The sequence below is a fragment of the Zosterops lateralis genome, assembly GCF_965231275.1.
Source record: "Zosterops lateralis genome assembly, chromosome: Z".
Classification (NCBI taxonomy): Eukaryota; Metazoa; Chordata; class Aves; order Passeriformes; family Zosteropidae; genus Zosterops; species Zosterops lateralis.
Genome location: NC_139800.1, coordinates 1,858,565 through 1,878,767, shown reverse-complemented (window position 1 = coordinate 1,878,767; position 20,203 = coordinate 1,858,565). Strand labels below are relative to the sequence as shown.

Genomic DNA, 20,203 nt, shown 5'->3' with positions numbered 1-20,203 from the left:
GCAGAGCCTGACCCCCGCCTGGCTGCCCCCTCCTGTCAGGGACTTGTGCAGAATCAGAAGGTCCCCCCTGAGCCTCCTTTTCTCCTTCAGCCACCCCCCATGGGACTCTCCCTCAATGCCCAAGCCATTCTCAGTCTGGACAAGAAAGCACAAGAGGGGTGGAAAGTCACACATGTTGCACACAGTGAATTTTCTGGCTGCCTGGGCTCAATAGATTTGTTTATGCTGTGGCAGCAATCTCTCTTTCCAGGCACAACACTTGGGTTTTATGACCTGAAACACCACCCAAAGCAGCGCCTGAACATATGAAGATGCAGCCCAGCCAACCCTGCACCCACCCTGCAGTGGATAAAAGCCTGTTGAAAATGAGGCCCTGTACACGGAGCCCTCTGAAAGCACTTTTACAATGATGGGGTTTCACACCTTTCTTGTACCCATGAGTGTATACCAGGAGATACAAGGCTGCTGTCCTGTCTGGCCACCCAAAGCCCTGAGACACCCCCAGCAGCAGATGGAGGGTGTAAGTGGGACTGATTCTGGCAAAAAACACCCCTGAGGCCTGAAGGGAGAAGGCTTCAAAAGTGCTCCTGGGGGTCCCACACCACCAGCCTTCTGCTGGGACAGTCTGGGGTCTCCCTTCTGCAAAAGCTGCCTCTGCAGTGCAAGGGAGAGAGAGCTCTGGCATGGGATAAGGGTCGTGGAGACGGCAGTCAGAGCTGGGAATGTTGCTCTGGATTTGTGCAGCATCTGGATTTGTGCAGCATCAGCATGCAGTAATGGTTGTGACAGAGGTAGAGTAGGAGGAAGGAGAGGAAGGAAGGAGAGAAAAGAATGAGAGAAAGGCAGGAGGAGGATAGGAAGGAGGGGAAGGAAAGAGGGGAAGAAAGTAGGGGGAAGAAGGAAATGGTGGAGAGGAAGGAAGGGGTGGAGAAGGCAGAAGATGAGAAGGAAAAAGAGGAGAGAAGGAAAGGAAGCACTGAAGGAGAGAAAGCAGAGAAGAAGGAGAGGAAGAAGGAAGCGGGGGAAGAGAAAGAAGGAAGCAGTCTTTGAATTCATTACAGAGCAATGCCTGAATCCTTCTGACACAAAACGAGGCCACAGCACTGTTTTCCCCCCAGACAGTCAGTAAAGCAGCTCACCTCCTGCCTCCTGCTTGGCACAGATAACCAGCATGGAAAACCCCGGAGAGGAGAAGCACAGACGCATTACAGCAGAGATGCTGCAGAAACGCTGACCAGACACTCTCCAACAGCAATGTGCCAGGCAGCACAGGAGGGAAAAACCTACCTGCCCCCATGGACGTGCCAGTCTCTTCCTTTCAATCCCTTTTGTGAAAAAGATGACTCAGGAAAATTGGAAAGAAGGCAGGGGTGGTGTGAAAGTGGAACAAGACACCATCTGTTCTCAAGCCTCGCAGCTGGAAAGGGCAAAACCTGCCCTTGGCGTGGCTGCAGGGGACACTCTGGTCCAGAGAGGACTTGTAGGAGAGGATAAAGCTGCCTTCTGGGTTTCCTGTGCTGGGAGTCACCCAGCACACACAGACACCCCATCACTGAGCTGGAGCACCAGAGGCTTCACCCTGCTCATGGATCCCCCATGCAACGTCACATCTGGAAATACCTGCTTAGGGTGTTCACTCTACACTGCCTAAAAAGACCAGCCACAGGTCAGGATGTGGGCATGAACTACCTCTGCAAGGCATATCAAATGGTGAATATGCTTGTGTAGTGGGGAAATCCTGATTTACAATTCTCATCTATTTCTTACAGTGTTTAAAGTACCACAGTCCTCACTGTGGAGTCAGAGTTGTACTTCAGACCTGATGTTCATGAAGCTCAGAAGGAAAGGTGAGCAAGCCCTCAGTTCAACTTGTGCTTCACTGGAAAGAATGAAAGGGAAAGAAAAGAGAAAATATAAGAAAAAGAAATAAAAGTAAAATAGGAAGCAAAATAAAGGGAAATTTAAAAAAAAAACAAAAAAACACCAAAAAAACAGGAAAAAAATGAGAAAGAGCCAGAGAGAAGGAAAGAGGGAGTGAAAGAGAGGAAGGAAGGAAGGAAGGAAGGAAGGAAGGAAGGAAGGAAGGAAGGAAGGAAGGAAGGAAGGAAGGAAGGAAGGAAGGAAGGAAGGAAGGAAGGAAGGAAGGAAGGAAGGAAGGAAGGAAGGAAGGAAGGAAGGAAGGAAGGAAGGAAGGAAGGAAGGAAGGAAGGAAGGAAGGGAAAGAAAGTGAGAAAGAAAGGAGAGAGAAAGAGAAAAACAGAAAAAGAGAGAAAAAGAAGAGAGAAAGGGAAAGAAATACAGAGAAAGAGAGAAAAAGAAGAGAGAAAGAAGAGAGAAGGAGAGAAAGAAAGAGGAGAGAAAGGGAGAAAGAGAGAGAGAGAGACAGAAAGAGAGAGAAAGAGAGAAAGAAAAGAGGAAACAAAAAGTGGGAAGAAAAGAGGGAAAGGAAGGAGAAAGAAAAGGGGGGGAAAGAAAAGGGGGGAAAGAAAAGGTGGGAAAAGAAAAAGGGGGTGAGGAAACAAAGAGGGAAAGAGAAAGAGAGAACAAAAACTAAATAAAAAAGGGTGAGGTTAAGAAAAGAAAAAAAAAATAAAAGAGAAAGTCAGCAAGCAAGAAAACCTAGAGAACTAATACTTTCCCAACACTAAAAGAACAACCTCAAGTCACTTTTTTTAAAGGTCCAAGCCCTGCCTAATAAGATGCCCAACAGGCTGCGAATTATCCAGCCATAAAACTTCCACTTGCATGTGACATTTGCTGGTAGGAATAAATCAGGGCAAAGAAAAGACGAGCAGCTTTGGAGTTCAATGAGTATTATCCTAATTCTAAACGTATTAGCAGCGGTCTGAAAGCAGGACATTGTCATCCAGACAGACGGACAATGTTCATAACCAATGGTAATTTGTAGGACGCATAATTTGCTACTACCAAAATAGCACAGCATGTGGGGGTTTTTGCCCTTTTTAGTCTATAGCTGTGCCGTTTCTTTTGGCTTGTTGAAAGAAATCTGCTCTGCACACGCGGAGCAAGAGCTCAGACCTTCAGCAGCTCATAGAAAACAGGTGGCCAGGCATCGGGGGAAATACAGCCTTTTGAAAAAAAAGGCTAATAAAATAAGCAGATGATTATAGAAAATGGAGATGAAACTGGCTTCTCTTTCAAAAGCAGAAAGTCGGAGAAAAATAAGTTTAGACCGAGCGAATGCTGACTGAAAACACACCCAGCCACCACTTCTCTCTGAGTTTTAACAACACCAACAGCGTATTCACCTAAAATTTAAAAAAAAAAAAAAATAAGAGAAGAATAATCATCCCTTCAGGGCTGACCATCCCCAAGCCACAAAGCTCAGCTTCCCCAGGCTAACCTGGCTGTTGGCTTAACACCAAGCAGGTTGTGGGCTCAGGAAAATCAGGTTAAAACAGACTTGCTGTCTTAAGACTTCATCCCTGCCATCCTCATCTCCCCATCGGACAACAGAGCACACAGCACTTACATGGAAGTTGAAATTTGGTCAAGTCCCAGTCCTTTAACTTTCCATGGGGAGAATGTCAGGAGGTACCTCTCCTGCTCCAGGACTGCTCTCTCAAACTGTTGGTTATTTCGTGGTAGAGATTCACGAAAAAAAAAAAAATTAAATAAAAGAGAAGGGAAAAAAAATAAAGCAAAAACCTACCCCAGAAAAATAAATGCCTGTATCCCTAACAGAGCAGCAGGGTGGAGCCAGCACACCCTTATATTTAGCTGCAGGCAAAGTCTTAAAGTTGTAGTGCATTTATTTTCCATCAAGCACATCCATGTACAAGATTAAAAACTCCCCAAACTCCTGCTACTTGCCCCATTCCGTCTTTCATGGGGCACACTGGGACTGTTATCACTGTTTTATTTTTATTTTCTGAACTCAGGAGCCTTGGGATGGATCACAGATTTCAACAAGCTCAGCTGAAGTTACCTCAAGCTCAAGTAAGTGCAGTTTCCCACAACCCTGGGAAAATAAATTACCTATTTTTTTTCTTCTTTTTTTTTTTTTTTTTTTTTTTTTTCTTTTTTTCCCTTACAGTGGAAAAAGGTAGTTACCAGGCACAAATCGGACCTCATATTTAGCAAATGCTCCACGGGCCAAGTGCTGGTCTCAAATGTGAATTCACCCCATCCCTACCTGCCCCAGCAGAGCCAGCCTGGGGGGCAGCCAAGGTCAAAGCCCATCTGCAGAGGGCACGATTTGCCGGGACATCCAACACAAACAAACACACAGGGGAGGGGGGAAAGAAGGGGAAAAAAAATTTTAAAAAACACCAAAAAAAAGCCGGGATCTACTCCCAGCTCCTCCTGGGCCTGCATCCCTCCAGAGCCACCCCAGCGCCTCCCGCCTGGCCTGGCAGCTTCCCTTTCATGCCCTGCCAGCCCCCCGGGCGCTCCGGCAGATGCCGTGCACGGAGCTGCAGCCTCCTCTGCCAAAGCTGGGGGACGGCAGAAGGCTCGGCCAGCTCGTAAAAAAAAAATTTAAAAAAAAGAAAAAAAAAAAAAGAAAAAAAAAAAGAGCATCTGCACTTTGCCACTCGGCACAGCTGTACCGTGACAGCAGCGGCTGTCTGGGGTGGGGGAAAGGGAAGGGAGTCCATCACACCACTGCAGGAGCTGCTGATGACCTTCCAGGGAGCCTTCCTGGAGCTTCAGGGAACGAAGGGAGAGGACTGAGCAGGAAATTTCATCTTTCTCAGCGTTTTCCTTTAAACTGCTAAGCGCAGAGGAGCATCTGAAAGCCCTCAAGAGGAGAAATCAATCATTCGCTTTCCAAGCAAGTGCCTACAGAACTTGTTTGGAGAGTCAACTGCTCATTTTCTCTTTATTCCATCAGAAGGGTTGCTCCCCCAGCAATCTTGACTTCTGAGAGGAGGACAACCCACAACCCCCTCCATGAGGATCCACATGCTCCAAATGGGAGGCACCACTGGGTCTACCCTGCCTTGGACTAAAACATGAAAACATCCACTAAGGCCATGCTTGCCCATGAAATCCTGCCTCCACTTCCAGCAGTGCTCCCTGTCACTGATGCTCCAGCAGTATTGACCCCAAGGTCTGTTTTTATCATGTATTTTAAGAAAATTCGGAAAATATTTCTCCTTGGGCACTCTGTGAGCAGGAACTGCCATCCTTCCCACCCCTGCCCCCAGGGGACAGGGAGGTGCCCTGAATGAAGGCAAGATGCTGTTGTGGGGCTGTTCCCACAACTGCATCAACCCCTGCATGAAATGAGTAGGCAGGAGTGAAAAGCTGGTTTTCCCTCCCCATCTTAAATTTCAAACTGAGAGGCCATCTGGGATCTCCTCTTGTCCTGCCCTCTGTAACAGGAGTTGAAACTTATCCAGTGGCAAAGAAGGAACATCACCATGGACTTAAAGGCATCAGATCAGCCTTTGGAATTCTGATGCTCAATCAATCTTCAAGAACAAGCTGCCCAGAGAAATGGTTCACATCCCACACTGGAAACACTCAAAGCCAGACTTTGGATGGGCATTTGAGCAACCTGATGTTGTTGAAGGTGTCCCTGCCCATTACAGGGGGACTGAAACTAGATGGTCTTGAAGATTCCCTCCAACCCAAACTGTCCCATGACTCTCCTCCAAAGCACTCCAGAGCTGTTTGCACGAGTTCCTTAACAGAAGATCATGGAATGGTTTGGGGTGGGAGGGACCTTAAGGATGATCCAGTCGAACCTCCTGCCACGGGCAGACACACCTTCCATTATGTCCTGGGTTGCAGTGTAGGATGTACACAAAGTATTTATTCTATCACCATCTTCATGAACTGTTGAAACCAGGTGGGCTAGTGTTTTCCCAAGCCCCCTGCCTTTTCTGCTAATGGCCCATCAACACCTGGCCCATGACTCACAGGGAACTCCCTCCAGGGGTTATCTCTGTTTAATGGGCCATCAAGGACCCACTACACACTCCTCATCCCATTGTGAGATGCTCTGCCCAGGGGGAGGAGCCAAGCATTCTCATCTGGATATAAGCTGGTATGTGGGACAGTGCAAGGGCACTTATCCACTGGATTCCCAGAGGAGCAGAGCTACCAGACCTTTCTACAGGATCACTGCTTCAGGAAGAGCCCCTCACCTGGACTGCTTCCACCATCCTGCTCAGGTTGTATTCTGACTCTGTCAGTGATCCTTTGTGTTATTGCATTTATTTTATTTTATTATTACCTTTTTACCTTTTTTCTTATTAAATTATATCTCTGACTTGGAGCCTCTCACTCGTTTTGCTTTCAAACCCCAACACACTATCCCAGGTTGCCCCAAGCCCCATCCAACCTTGGCCCTGGACACTTCCAGGGATCCAGGGGCAGCCACAGCTGCTCTGGAAAACCCAGAACGATGAGCAGGTTCAGCTTTTTCACCAGGTTTCACCACATCACAGTGACAGACAGGACATGGCCTGGACAGCCACACCAGATGTGATTAGAAGTTGGTAATTAACTCATGATGCACACAGCAGAGCAGATTTTCTTGCTGCACAGCCCAGCTCTGGAGGGACACCCTGAGGAAAAAAAAACCTTACTCTGTGAATGTACAGGCATTTGGAGACAACCCAACAGCAGATCTCTTGACTGAAAGAGACATTTTTTGTTTGTTTGTTGTGAACCACTGGTTGCCAGTGCAGGACCTCACACTGGGCATCTGTCCTACCATACAATTTGCATGACAGATGCTCTTTTGCCTTTCTAATTGTTGAAACAAAGTGGGTACTGAATGAGGGCCTTTGAGGCCAGCAGGGGCTTCAAATATTGTCAGTGTTGAGCTGATTCTGCAGGGCAGTGTCTCCAGCTCCCCTCCAAATTTATGTTACAGCCATCCAGATCCATTTTTGCTGACTGTGTCCTTGCCCTCCTTGCCCTCCCTCCACCCTCTGCAGAATTTCATTAATCCCACTTTGCTGGCCAGGGGGGACAAACATTCTTTTATTTTTATTTAATTCCTCCCCTCTCTCCCCCCAGCTTCAAAGCACCTTCAGGGTCTCCCCCAGGTATCCACACATAACATCCCCCAGTGTGACCCAGGGAAGGGCAACATTCTGGGGGCCAAATGCTTCTGCTGCATCTTAAATCCTGCCACCAAACCAGCACTATTGGAGCATCTGGCACCTGATTGCTGAGGACCAGGAGCCCAGCCTATGACCAGAAGGGATCTCACCATCATACCCACAGTGCAAACCTCTTCTAGGGGAAGACACAGCCCTTGAAAGCAGCAGGGTTAGGAGCCAGAGCTGCCAAATGAGAGTTCAAGTCCTGCAGTCAGTTTATGGAGGGCTACAAGTCACTTACTGAGGAAAGCTGGGGACACATCTCAGCATCCTCCTCATCCAGCACCACCTTGCTCTCTTGCACAGCACTGGCAAGATGGATTTTCCCAGCACATAAGCTCTGGGGTGATGCCCAAATGCTCCAAAGTACCAGCAAGAATGGCTGTGAGGAAGCCACCCAGGCTCCAGCTGCCTCCTCTCCCCACACAATCCACCATCAGCAGAGACACGCCCCAAGGAGTTCTTCAAAAAGGGAATTGGAAAGAAAAACACGCTCGTCTCTTATTTACCTGGGTGGGAGTTTCGGCACTTCATGCCATCAGTCCTCTCAGAAATTCCAGCTTAACTGCTACAATGAAAAGGAAATATTTTTCTACACTGGGGTTATTAGATGTTGCCATAGTGGCATGCGTGGGTGTGCACTTCGATATTAGCTGGAGGCCCAGATCTGTGAAGATGCACATAAATCACTTGACTCCCATGAAAACAGCAGGAACAGTCATAAAATGACCCAAGCCCTGAGATCAGATCCACCCAGGCAACTTCAGTGTGTTGCTACCGAGGCATAAAAGAGGGAGAAAGGAAAAGAAAAGACGTATAAAATTTTTATTTCACCTCACAATGTTTCTGCATCGAGTATGTTTTCCTGTGCTGATGTAACACTTACTGAACTGTCCTTGTGTCCTCACAGCTGTGATGGAGGGGTGTGGATGTTGGCTGGGGCCCCCCTATGCTCAGCCTGGTGTCCCTGTCTCCCCTGGGGGCAACAGCAAGGATCTGACCACTCACTCCAACAACTGTGATGCTTTCCCCAACCCTTTCTCTCTTCTTTGCCTCTTCTCCCACCTTCCCAAACAGCTGCAAAACAAATCAGTAAGTGACGTGCAAGCAAAGAGGTGAGGCTGGTCACAGACCAGTGGGTTAAGTAATAGAAAGGTGGGAGGCACAAACACACCTTTTCATGGGAGGGAGTGGTTGGGGAGGAGGAAATAGGCTTTGCTGAGAGGTTTGAAGGCTGCCCACTCCTCACCTTCCATCCTTGGGCTCTGCCACTGCAACCTGATCTAGTGGAGGTGTCCCTACTTATGGCAAGGGCATGGAACTAAGATCCTTAGTGATCCTTAAGATCCCTTCCAACATAAACTGTTGTAGGAATCTAGGATGGCTGGAGAGGACATTGGGAAACTGCTGCAGGGAGGAATTTCTTGACTCTCTCTGTGTCACTGCCCAAGTTCCATGGCAGACCTGTGGCTCAGTCCATGTGTCCAGCAGCGCTCAGCTGACACAGACAACCTCCCACCCATCAGCACTTACACACGGGCTCCCTGCCAGCCACATGGCACACAGCAAGATTGTCCCCAGCACATGGTATCTCATTTGGCACAAAATCCCCCCCATATAAAACAAATGTGTTAAAAAAAAATAAAAATAAATAAATTTGAACCACAGCAGCCCAGGCCAGCTCCCTGCTGCAGCTGCTCTGGCACCAACAGCCCTAACAATAAAAGCTTCTGAGTCTTAGCTTTAAATTTTCCCTAAAGTGATGCTGGCTTATCTACTCCCTCCCACCCTACAAGCACCCAAGTGACACACACATCCCTTCTGATGGCCTCCATAGCTCTTCCATGTGCTCTTTATGCAGGAACAATTAAGCTCTGCTCAACTTTTCCATTAACCCAAGCAGCCCTTAGTCATGTCTAACAAACTCACAAGTTGCTGTGTGTTTTAATTTGATTCAAGACTCGCGTCTGCCCAGCTCAGACACATGCAAAAGGTCCAGTCCCTCAGTGCCTTGCAGTCAAACACCAGTGAGGCTGCTCCCTGTCCCTGCTCTGCCAAAGCTGGATGACTACATGAGATGCCAGACAGCTCAGAATTAGGTCCAGGATTTATCCCAGGAGTGTCTGGCTGCACAGAGATTGCAGGCACCCTCAGGATTAATTTGTTTAAAAGCATCCACCCATCTGCAGTTGGGTGGCAACCACATGGCATGGCTCTACCATCACTGGTGTGTCAATGTTCCCTCACTCAGGTCACTAGGATCTCTGGCAAGATATTTATTGTGAAGAAATCTAGGTATTTCAAATAATTCCTAGTCCTCCAACAAATCTGACCCTTACCCACTTCATGGTTCAAGAATTACTGATGGGACAGAGAAAGAGCCAGGTCTCAGATTTGTTTCCTTGAGAAGCCAGATGAAAAATGTTACATGCAAACATGGCTTCAATCAATTAATTGATCATGCAATCAGTGCAAACATGGAAAAGTATGGTGCTAGCAGGCTTTGGGAGATTTAGAACCACAGAATCAGAGAACTGTCTGGGTTGGAGAAAACCTTAAAGCTCACATAGTTACAACCCCTGTGCCACCCTTAGTCCATCCCCTTTGTCACTTGGGTCACCAAAATAATCATCAGGGAAAAAGTTAGTCAAAACCAATCAAGGCAAAGTCACCAAGCTGAGCTCCCTGAAGCATCTGGTAAGAGGCAGAAGAGCTCACTCATTATTTTACTGTCTCAGGCTACCTGCAGACTCAGGGAGGTGCTGCTACGCTTGGATTCATGGAGATAATTTTGCAGTCGCAGTTGTTAGGGATTCATTTAGAGCCTGCCTTTGTAAACCAGAAAGCTTAATAAAAAAAATACATGCAAGTCTCTGCACCTACAATTTCCACTACATCACCTGCCCAGGGCATCATCTCCACTCTAGTTTCAAAGGGAGGCATGATGATAGGAATATATGAAGCTCATAAAGTCTTCATGAAAAAAGAGACTTCATCAAGTGAGAGCAAATAAGTGACACCACTGCAAGAAAAGCTGCAATGGGAGCCTTACACCTGACAATACCAGGCAGGAACCCCCTCCTGAGAGATGCCACCAGCCCCAAGCCAGCTCCATCTCAGCACACTTCCCAGTATGTCCCACATGGTGTGAATCACCAGCCAGAACTTCAAAGGATTTGCTCCTTCCATCCCCATATCCATGAGGATGCTTTACAGGAGGCTGCCTTAGTCTCATCCTCAGCCAGCAGAGCATAATCCATCCCTTCATTAATGACCTGAGGCTGTATGGGAAATGTCAGAGTATGAACTAGAATAAACTCAGGAGGAGATGGCAAAAAAAGAGGTGACCAGCAGGTGTTGCACCCCACAACCTGCGCAAACATATCTGAAACAAACAGATTCAAAACCCTGAATCTTCCCCTGCTTCCTCTGCCTTACCCCACTCTGATCCTCTCTCCCTTGGTCTCTCTCCAGTCTGCAGCATGTGGTGACTGTAATTATGGTTCACCTCACTGCTGCACAGCCACACCACCTCCAGGTACTTAACTTCTTTTAATCTTGCTTCATGTTTCAGTCCCTACAGCCCACTCGTGATGTCTGCTACTCTTCTTCCAACACCCTCAATTCATCAATAGCCATGTCAGGCTTTGACCTCCAATTTTCTAACTGCTCAGTTAAATAAACCACTCTGCCACTGGCCCCGCTCCTGCCTTTGTTAAAAACGAGGGGGGAGCCTCATTTGCTTTCTTATTTGATCATCACTTCACTTCTGTGGTGTGCACTCTGTTTCCTCGTCTTGAAAACCCATCAACCAGCCCCATTCCAGACTGGTGCTGGGGCTGTTGTTACCTTTAATGAGAGGAAATTATAGTTAATGCCTAATTTTAATTTTTTCCCCCTCCTTTAATTTTTTTTTTTTTTCAATAGCTTTCCCAGAAAAAGCAGCTTTGGCAGAGTGCTGCCACCTGAATGCTAATGAACGCCGAAGGGACCCGACGTGTCTGCCTCCCTGCCAGACATCAAATTGATTTTCAAATTGCTTTGATGACATAAGGTGGTTTCACAGTTTGGACCTGTGTGATTACCTGAGCATTTATCTCAGTGGGCTCTTCCACTTACCTGCTTTAAAATAACCCAGGCTGCTGGATTGGACCTTTGTGATGGGGGTTATCGTCCCTGAGGCTGTGACCAGATCACGGGAACCTGGTCTGAATTTGAGTAATTTGGATATGCCTGAGCCCCAGCAAATGAATGTAGAGGCCAGTCTGCAGTTGAGCATCAACTAAATCTTTAGTCTTCCAGTTTTGGAGGACAAAGAAGACCCCAAAGAAGGTGGCTGTGGCATCCCTGGAAAGATTCAAGTCCTGGTGGGATGGGGCTCTGAGCATCCTGGTCTGATGGAAGATGTCCCTGCCCATCACAAGCAGACTGGATGGCCTCCACAAACCAAACCATTTTATGATTCCAAAGATAAATTTGGTTCAGTGCTAGGAAAGGGGTTTTTGTATGTGTAATGAAATCAAAAAATGAATTTCACTTGGGGAATTTTCATTGCTGTGCGTGGGCCAGGACAGCATCTGACTTGCTGGCTGATGTTCTCTCCCAGGCCAAAAAGCATGAGGATGAGGAAGGAAGGACAATCAGGGAGCTAGAGGATGTTCTGAGGAGCCAGGAGCTCCCCATGGAGACATTGTAGAGCTCAGCCACACTCATCCCTCCTTCCAAAACACTCACCCCTCTGAGTGGATGCTGGATGGGAAGGAGGTGAGGCTGACAGAAGGAAAACACAATACAGGGATGGCTGAGACTCTCCTCCATGAGCAAAGACCCAACCCCAGGAGGAGAGGATCAGTGCCTGCCAAAGGGAAACCTGAGCACTGCAGAGTGCCAGGGGGCAGTTTTAAATCCAGGGGAAAAGGCAGCAAAGCAAGGCTGTCAAAAACACAACCCTGCCCCATTTGTAGGACATGTGAACACCCAGGATCCCACTGAGCCTCAGTCTAGTGCCAGCTGAGCAGAGACCAGGTCACTGACTCTGCCCAGGCCAGAGGGATGCGAGACAGCCACTGTGCCAGCTGGTATTAGGACTCAACTGAGATAAAGGCATAAACTGCTGCAGGCTGAACTCGGCCTCCAGATCAACATGGATCAGAGACTGGATTAAGGGGGAGTGAAGGGAAATACAAACCACTCGCATTAACCTATGGGTAACATCAGCAGTGACCCCAAAGGTAGTATTTCTTTTATTCCCACGCACGGCTGTGCCTCGGAACGCACAGCAGCTGGAATGCAAGGGGCTGGAGTGCAATTTATGGAGTGCTTTGTGACGACAGGGGATGAGGGGAACAGCAGGACAGTATTTATTATTACTATTTTACATTAGAAGGAGCACAGTTCATCGGTGGTTTACATTTCTGGGGCACCTTTCATCTCAAAAGGTAACAGAAGCATCCTGCTAACAAGGGATGGGGGGTGTGTGTGAGCCAAAGCCTCACCACTGGATCTATCCAGGCTAATAAATACATAGCTATATAAAACATATATGTAATATATATATTAGGGACTAGAGAAATTCAAATTGCCACCTTTGAGTGTAGCCATTTACAGAATCACAAAAACACCATTCTCACCAGACCTCTGAGTGAACCCTTGCTGTGCCCACATGAAGAAGTAATCAGCACTTAGCAGCATTTCTCTTCCTGCTTTGTATTGCCATACAGACATCCACCATTTGCACTGTATAAAGAAAAAAATAAATCACAGGCACCCTAAATAGGCTCAAGGGTGGGTTGGTTGGGGTTTTTTTCAGCCAGACAAGCATGTGCACCTTGGGCACAGATCATGCTGGGTTTGGAGAAGGGTAACTATGGCACAGGTTGCAAGAACAAGCCCTGACCACCCTGAAGACACCAATTTGGTGCACAAGCTGATGGATGGAAGATCCCAGTGTCCACGAAGGCTTCACACCTGCCTGTAGGTGTGTGGGTGGAAAATGGTCTTACCCAGATTTATTTGGTTTGCGTGGCCAGGCTTTGGTAGTTGCAGGGGTGGCTTCTGTGAGAAGCTGCCAGGAGCTTCCCCATGCCCAGCAGAGCCAACACCAGCCAGCTCCAGGACAGACCCCAAGGCCAAGCCCATCAGGAATGATGGTGATGTCTCTGGGACAACAGATTGAAGAAGAAAAAAGCTGTTGCCCAGTTTTTATTGTGGCCACAGAAGAGCAGAGGGAGAACATGTGGGAGGAACAACTCTGTGGACACCAAGGGTGGTGGAGAAGGAGGAGCAGGAGCTGCTCCAGTGCCAGAGCTGAGATTCCCCTGCAGCTCCTGGAGGGCACCAGGGATGCAGAGATGCACCTGCAGCCCCGGGAGGAGCCCACACCAGAGCCTGAGATGCTCCAGACCTGGGATGCCTGAGAGGAGGCTGTGACCCCACTGAAAGCCTGTGGAGAGGGGAGCCCCATGTTGGAGCAGGGAAGAACTCCAACTCCTCTCTCTGAGCAGTGGCAGGACCATCATCTGATGAACTGACCATAACCCTCATTCCCTGTCTCCTTGTGCCACTGGGGGAGGAGGGAGGGGTGGAGGGAAAGTGTTTCAAGGTCTGTTTTTACTTCTCATTATCCTGCTGTGATTTTGTTGTTTATCAATTCAAAAAATATTCCCAAGCTGAATCTGTTTTGCCCACAATGGTATTTGGTGCAGGGATCTCTCATGGTTCTTATCTCAACTCAAGAATTCTTCATTGTATTTTCTCTCCCCAGTCCAGCTGTAGAGGGGAGTGAGAGAGATGCTTTGATGGGTGCCTGAAATCTAGCCAGGGTCAACCCACTACATCAGAGGACACCTGAAGAAATACTGCCAGCAGGTCAAGGTCAGGGGACAGCTCTGGTACAACCCCATGTGGAGTCTCACATGCACCTGTGGGGTCCTCAGCACCAGAAAGACAAGGAGCTGCTGGAATGAGTCTAGAAGAGACCACAGAGATGCTGCCAGGGCTGGAGCCCCTCTGCTCTGGAGCCAGCCTGGGACACCTGGGGCTCTTCACCTGCACAAGAGAAGGCTCCAGGCAGAGCTCACAGCCCCTGCCAGGGCCTCAAGGGGCTCCAGGAGAGCTGCACAGGCACTAGGGACAAGGCCTGCAGGGACAGGACACAGGCAGTGGCTTCCCAGGGCCAGAGGGCAGGGCCAGATGGGATGTGGGGCAGGAATTGGTGGCTGTGAGGGTGGGGAGGGCCTGGCACAGGGTGCCCAGAGCAGCTGTGGCTGCCCCTGGATCCCTGGCAGTGTCCAAGGCCAGGCTGGACAGGGCTTGGAGCAGCCTGGGACAGTGGAAGGTGTTCCTGTTCATGGTAGGAGATGGGACAAGATGGGCTTTAAGTTGATCTCTGGATCCCTGCCAATCTAAATCATTCTAGAGTTTTGATGTCTTACCCCGCTGTGCAAAGTGGAGACATCTCCACCAACAACCAGTTGCAAACCCTGGTGCAGGAGGGACCTGCACAAAATAGCCCAAGGGTGACAACTGAGACTTGTTTTAGCATTAGGGCCACAGTAGCTAAAGCAAAAGAACACCCACCACGCAGAGCAGGAATACTTTTACACCATCAACTACCCAAAAAACTTCTAGATCCCATCCAAAGTTTGCCACTGCCACAGAAAATGAATTTTGTCTTGCACCCTGTAGCAAAGAGAGCTGCAGGTTGCCTTTTCCAGACACAGCTGCTTGCAGTATGAGTAACAGAAAATGTGTTTTCCCCACATATGGGCAACCATCTGAAAGCCCTGCTACACCAACCTGACGGCAGAACCAAGCAAATGTTTGGTGACATTTCCCTATTGCTGTCTCGCAGTTAAATAAGCTTAAAACTTAAAAAAAAAAAAAATAAAAAAATCTCTTGCTTTGGTGCTGGCTAATTCTATTTTAACAGGATGAAAATCCTCCAGAGCTCAGCAGCAGGGACTGAAGCAAGCCAGGTAAAAGTAATAGGAGAAGAGCCAATATAAACCTGAGCATCTCCCCTCTCCTCCAGAGAACAGCAGTGCCTTGCTGTTAGCAATTAAGGAAACAAAAGCTACGAGGCTGCTGCTGTCCCCCTGCACACAGCCCTTCCCAAACCTTGGATGTGGATGACAGCTACTGGATCCACACTGTGCAAAATGTTCCTCCAGAGGTTTGGGACCTCCATCCTGCCCACCACGGCGCTGACAGCTCCCAGTCGCCAGTGGGCACAGGAATTCTCCTGCAATTCCAGAGGGATCACTCACCCCTCCATGAGTCCCAACTATCCCTGCTTTCCCCCCCATCACGCACTTGTTTTTGGGCTGCATTTGGAAGCTCAGCCTGTTAATTAGGGTAAAGGAAGTCAGCATGTCCATCCCTGACCTGCAGTGTGCTCAGCTCCTCTGTTTGGTGGCGTTGCCCTCGCAAAAAGCCTGCCAGTGGTTTTTGGCAGGAGAGGGCTGCTCTCTGCCTCGTGGGAGCAAATGATAACACAGCAGAGAATTACAGCCCCCAGACTGCAGAGGCATGGTTCAGACAGGGGAGCAAGGTGCAAAGGATTTCATGCTCTGGTCTGAAAAATCAGCAGCTTCTTCAGAGTAATTTCTGGACAACCCTGTGATTTCTTTTTTTGCTTTTTCTTTCCCCAATTTCATCTGTTTCCTGCCTACTGAATATCGCAGAGTTTCCTCCAGAACACAGAATAAAATTAGTTGAGACTCACTGCGATGGAAAACTCTTTTTTCATACCAATCCTTCAGACCCGAGGGAACGACTACAGTGGAAAAGGAGCCAAAGACAGAAACGAGCTGGGGGCTGATCCTCAAAGACCAATTAAGCCTCTGGCATCCCTCATTTTGACGATGCTCCTCCCCGGGCTCCAGCAGGCAGCATGATGCATCTCCTGCCCAAAATGCTAAGGAAAGAACACACATTACTGCCTGCAAAGAGGGTACATCAAGATCAATGGCTGGCTGCAGACCCCGGCCTGGGAATGATGTCACTCCGCAGCAACCAGCTCCACAAAGGAAAACATCTCGAATCACTGAGATGTCTGCTGAGCTGACCCTCCAAAATAATAGAAAAAAAAAAGGGCCATTGACCTGAAAAAAAAATCACAGGCTTTGCTTTTAGGAGGGTGGGAGGATGGCACTGAGGGAGAAGGGGCAGAGCAGCAGCTCAGGATTGTGAAATCGTAGAACAGTTCAGGTTGGAAGGGACCACCCTGTTCCACCCCAGGGACACCTTTCACTATCCCAGGCTGCTCCAAGCCCTGTCCAACCTGCCCTTGGACACTTCCAGGGAGGGGGAATTCACCACCTCGCTGTGCTTGGTGGGCTCAGTCAGGACAATGCTCCCCAAGCTGTGGTGCCAACACCCCAAGGTGTCTCATCACCTCCTCCAGCCCTGGAATGATGCCTCAGTAACTCCTGCCAGTGGATTCATCAGGGCCTCACCTGCTTTACTGTGGAGCCCAGGATGGCCAGCAAGGGCTGGGATGCTGCCCTGGGCTTCATGGGCAGCCCTAAAGCCCTGCCATGAAATTCTGAATTTAGGATCACCACACATCACGGGCTGTTTTACATGTTCCTGCATGAGTTTTCCATCAGTCATTTTCACAAATTCCAAACCAGGGTGTTCCAGGAGCTAGAAGAGGTGAATATTTTTTTTTTTTTTAATCTAATGACATGTCCTACTTGTATTAAAAGTAGGAGGAAAATGTCTTAAGTCAATGAGAAACAGATCTAGGGGAACTGAAAGAGGTTCAGCAACACAGCAAAAAAAGAATTGCCACCCCTCCACCTTTTGTTTGAATCAAAACTAAATGTCTTAGTCCACTGCTACCAAGTCTTTCTTGTTTAATCTTTCCTCCTTTAAACTGTTAATTGTAATTCCCAAATAAAAGTTGAAAAGCTTCATTGAGAAGCTGTCAAAAAGAAAATGTTTTGGCATTTCCAAAATGACACATTTCATTCTGACATTTCACTTGAAATGCCTGGACATTAAAAATAAATTAGCTCCCCCTGGGGATTTTCAACATATCCAGTTGCCAAATTCAATTTAAGCTTATGAATAGTCCAGGCTTTCTGAAATCCAACTTTTGAATCCACAGAATCCAGAGTGGTTTAGATTGGAATAAGCCTTAAAGCTCATCTCCTTCCACCCCCTGCCAAGGGCAGGGACTCCTTCCACTATCCCAGGTTGCTCCCAGCTCTGTCCAGCCTGGCCTTTCCAGGGATCCAGGGGCAGCCACAGCTGCTCTGGAAAACCTGTGCCAGGAAAACCTCGCCACACTCACATGATGAAATTTCTTCCTAATATCCAATCTAAATCTACTTTAATTAACTTACACTGGAAGTTCAGTTCAGTTTTGGTCCAGACAGTGACGCTGATACCCACAACTTGATCTCCAGCCAACATCTCAAGCCTAGAAATATTTACACCTTATGAAAACATTATATATGAAGAGAATGAGTTAGCCTCTGACCCAACAACAGCCTCTCAAATTATTTTAACATGCGTTTTGCTCCTAATATACTGCTGTCATTCATGGGGATTAATGGTCGTTATTAATCACCTCATTTGAAGGCACAGGAGAAAACCATCTCCCCGTGCAACAAGCCAGAGGGAACATTATTTATCTGCTATCACCAACACATAATAAAAACAATTTCTGAGTAGATCTCACCTCATACACAGACGACCATGTCACGCCTTGAGTGATTTGCAAGGCTTTGGAGGCACGACAAAACCAGCCAGCAATGACAACCAAGGGTATCATCTCACAGCCCCTCCTCAGATGAGTAATACCCACGGCAGACAGGCACATCCATCAGCCTGAGGCCTTGCTGAAGACTTCTGGGGGCACAGTGGTCACACCCCTTCTGGCTTTCCAAGAGGCTGCTGGTGGGGCTCAGCAGAGAGCCCAGAGCAGCTGCAGAGCTCACCAGAAACCTGGTGGAGCTGTCCTACAACTGCGTTTCTAGAAGATGTCACACAAAATGACAGAAGGGCTTGGGTTGGAAGGGTCTTTAAAGATCATTTTGTTCCAATGCCAACCACCATGGGAATGATATCCAGTAGGTCAGGTGGCTCCAGGCCTTATCCAGTTGGCTTTGGACACTTCCAGGGATGGGAAACCTGTGCCAGGGCCTCCCCACCCTGGCAGCCAAGAATTCCTTCCCAATGTCTATTAATCTCTCATCAGTGTCTAATCTCTCATCTTTTAGTTTAAAACCATGCCCCCTGGTCACACTCAGTGGCTCCTATCCAGCTGGGATAGACAATGGCTCAGAGAAACTTGCACCACCGGGATTAAATCCATCACCATGCTGGGGTGACCTCGTTGAGGTAACTGAGGGACCAAAGTCAGTCCAGGCCAGGCCAGGATAACTTGCCCCCAGCCACCACCAGCAAGGCAACTTTTTTCTAAGAGCAAAAAATCTGAACACAGGATCAGCATCTTATCCCCACTTTGCTGTGCAGGCTCCAGGGGGTGCTTTCCCTGGTTTTACTTTTTTAACACTGCAGTTTACCCATATTGAAAGGACTTTGCACCAAAGACAGACCTGAGAACAGGACAGACAACAAACTTCCACTCTCCTGGATGTCTGTAATATCATGTCTAAACCAAAATATCCTTGCACTCTCCTGAGCAGGGCTGTGGTGGGTCTGAAACGCCAGCTCTGCTCTAGCACATTGAACTGCACACTTAAGAAAAACGTACGTGTTTATACACCTTGCTCGCACAGCACGGTGCTTGTGGGCTAGAGGCTCGAGTTCCTTCTTCTGATTCACTCCTTGAGTGAGTTAAACTATTTATTTGAACTCGAATCCACATGAGGTACAGAACAGCTCAGGCTTCGGCTCAGTGCCAGCTGCACTCTCATTGTCCACCATATAAAAGCAGGTATCCTGGCACGGACACAGGAGGTATGAAATACAGAAGATGACAAAACACTGCTTTTGTAAGACACCTGCAGAAAAAAAGAAGTAATGCAGTAGAAAAAAAAAAAAAGGAAAAAAAGAAAATAAAGAGAAAGATCTATATTTTGCTTTTCTCTCTCCTGTTGTCCTTTCTCTGGATCTTTTTACCTCTTGCTTTTTTTGAGGTTAGGGACACAAGAACCAGCCTCTTCACATTCAGCCTTTTCTCCATTCCCCACACACTGCTGTATTTAATCCATGCCCTGAAGCTCAGCCAATATCCCTTATTAAATGAAGTTGGCTCTTCATCTGCTGAACTACAAAAAAAATTAAAAAGCAATCTTATGAGAAATACAGGGCTTCTGGGAATCCTAAAATGATTTGTGTTGGAAGGGATCTTAAAGCTCATGCAGTTCCACCCCATGGGCAGGGACACCTTCCACTGGCCCAGGTTGCTCCAAGCCCTGTCCAACCTGGCCTTGGACAGTTCCAGGGGCAGCCACAGCTGCTCTGGGCACCCTGTGCCAGGGCCTCCCCACCCTCACAGCCAAGAATTCCTTCCCAATATCTAATGTGAACCTGCCTTCTATCAATTTAATATTCCTAAAGAGGCTGTTCCTTTTTCCTGGACTCTTAAACTAAAAACCCGTTGGTATAAAGTCAGATCTGGGCTCTTCACCAACTCAAATCCTCCAGCTAAAAACCAAGTGCATGAAGGAAATCCTCTTGAGCAGGCCAGGTGTGTTAGTACTGGACCACTGCACTAAGGTGGCACATCCAAGGCTTGATGCTCATGCACTCTTCCAGGAAAGATGCACTAAAGGTTCCTTGACTCTTCTGCAAGAAGAAGCCCTGGCCTTGTTGATTGGCACAGCAGATAATTTTGGTAACTGTTTTGCTCATGTAGAAGTTCTCTGTCATTCCAGGTGAGTGGAGTATCCCCTGCATCCTACAGCACAAGGGGATTTCTCCCACAAATCTCACATCCAGAAATATCCCATGCATGAGCAGTGGCTCCCTTAAAGGAGTAGTGGCAAGGAAGAGCTCCAGTCTTTGGCAAAGGGGGCCCTGGATATACCTAGATATTTAAGGAATAACACAAATGCACTTTCTCCCAAGCAGTATCTGATGAGCCCTGTTCAAGATCACATCCAAGGAGCAACAGCCCCTGGAGTACAGTGGAGTACAAATGG

The 20,203-nt window shown here is 47.9% G+C and overlaps 1 protein-coding gene across 2 annotated transcripts in view; it reads right to left on the bottom strand.

Moving 5' to 3' along the window:
- The window catches only part of ZBTB7C (zinc finger and BTB domain containing 7C), a gene marked incomplete at its 3' end in the record, with an annotated part of 130,520 nt that overhangs the window by 100,591 nt on the left and 9,726 nt on the right, over positions 1–20,203 (bottom strand). The window contains exon 1 of one of the 2 annotated variants that reach the window (XM_083884411.1): positions 3,494–3,870. The exons of the other annotated variant lie outside the window; for it this stretch is intronic. Of the gene's footprint in view, positions 1–3,493; positions 3,871–20,203 lie in introns of those variants that run through there. 2 annotated transcript variants of the gene reach the window in all.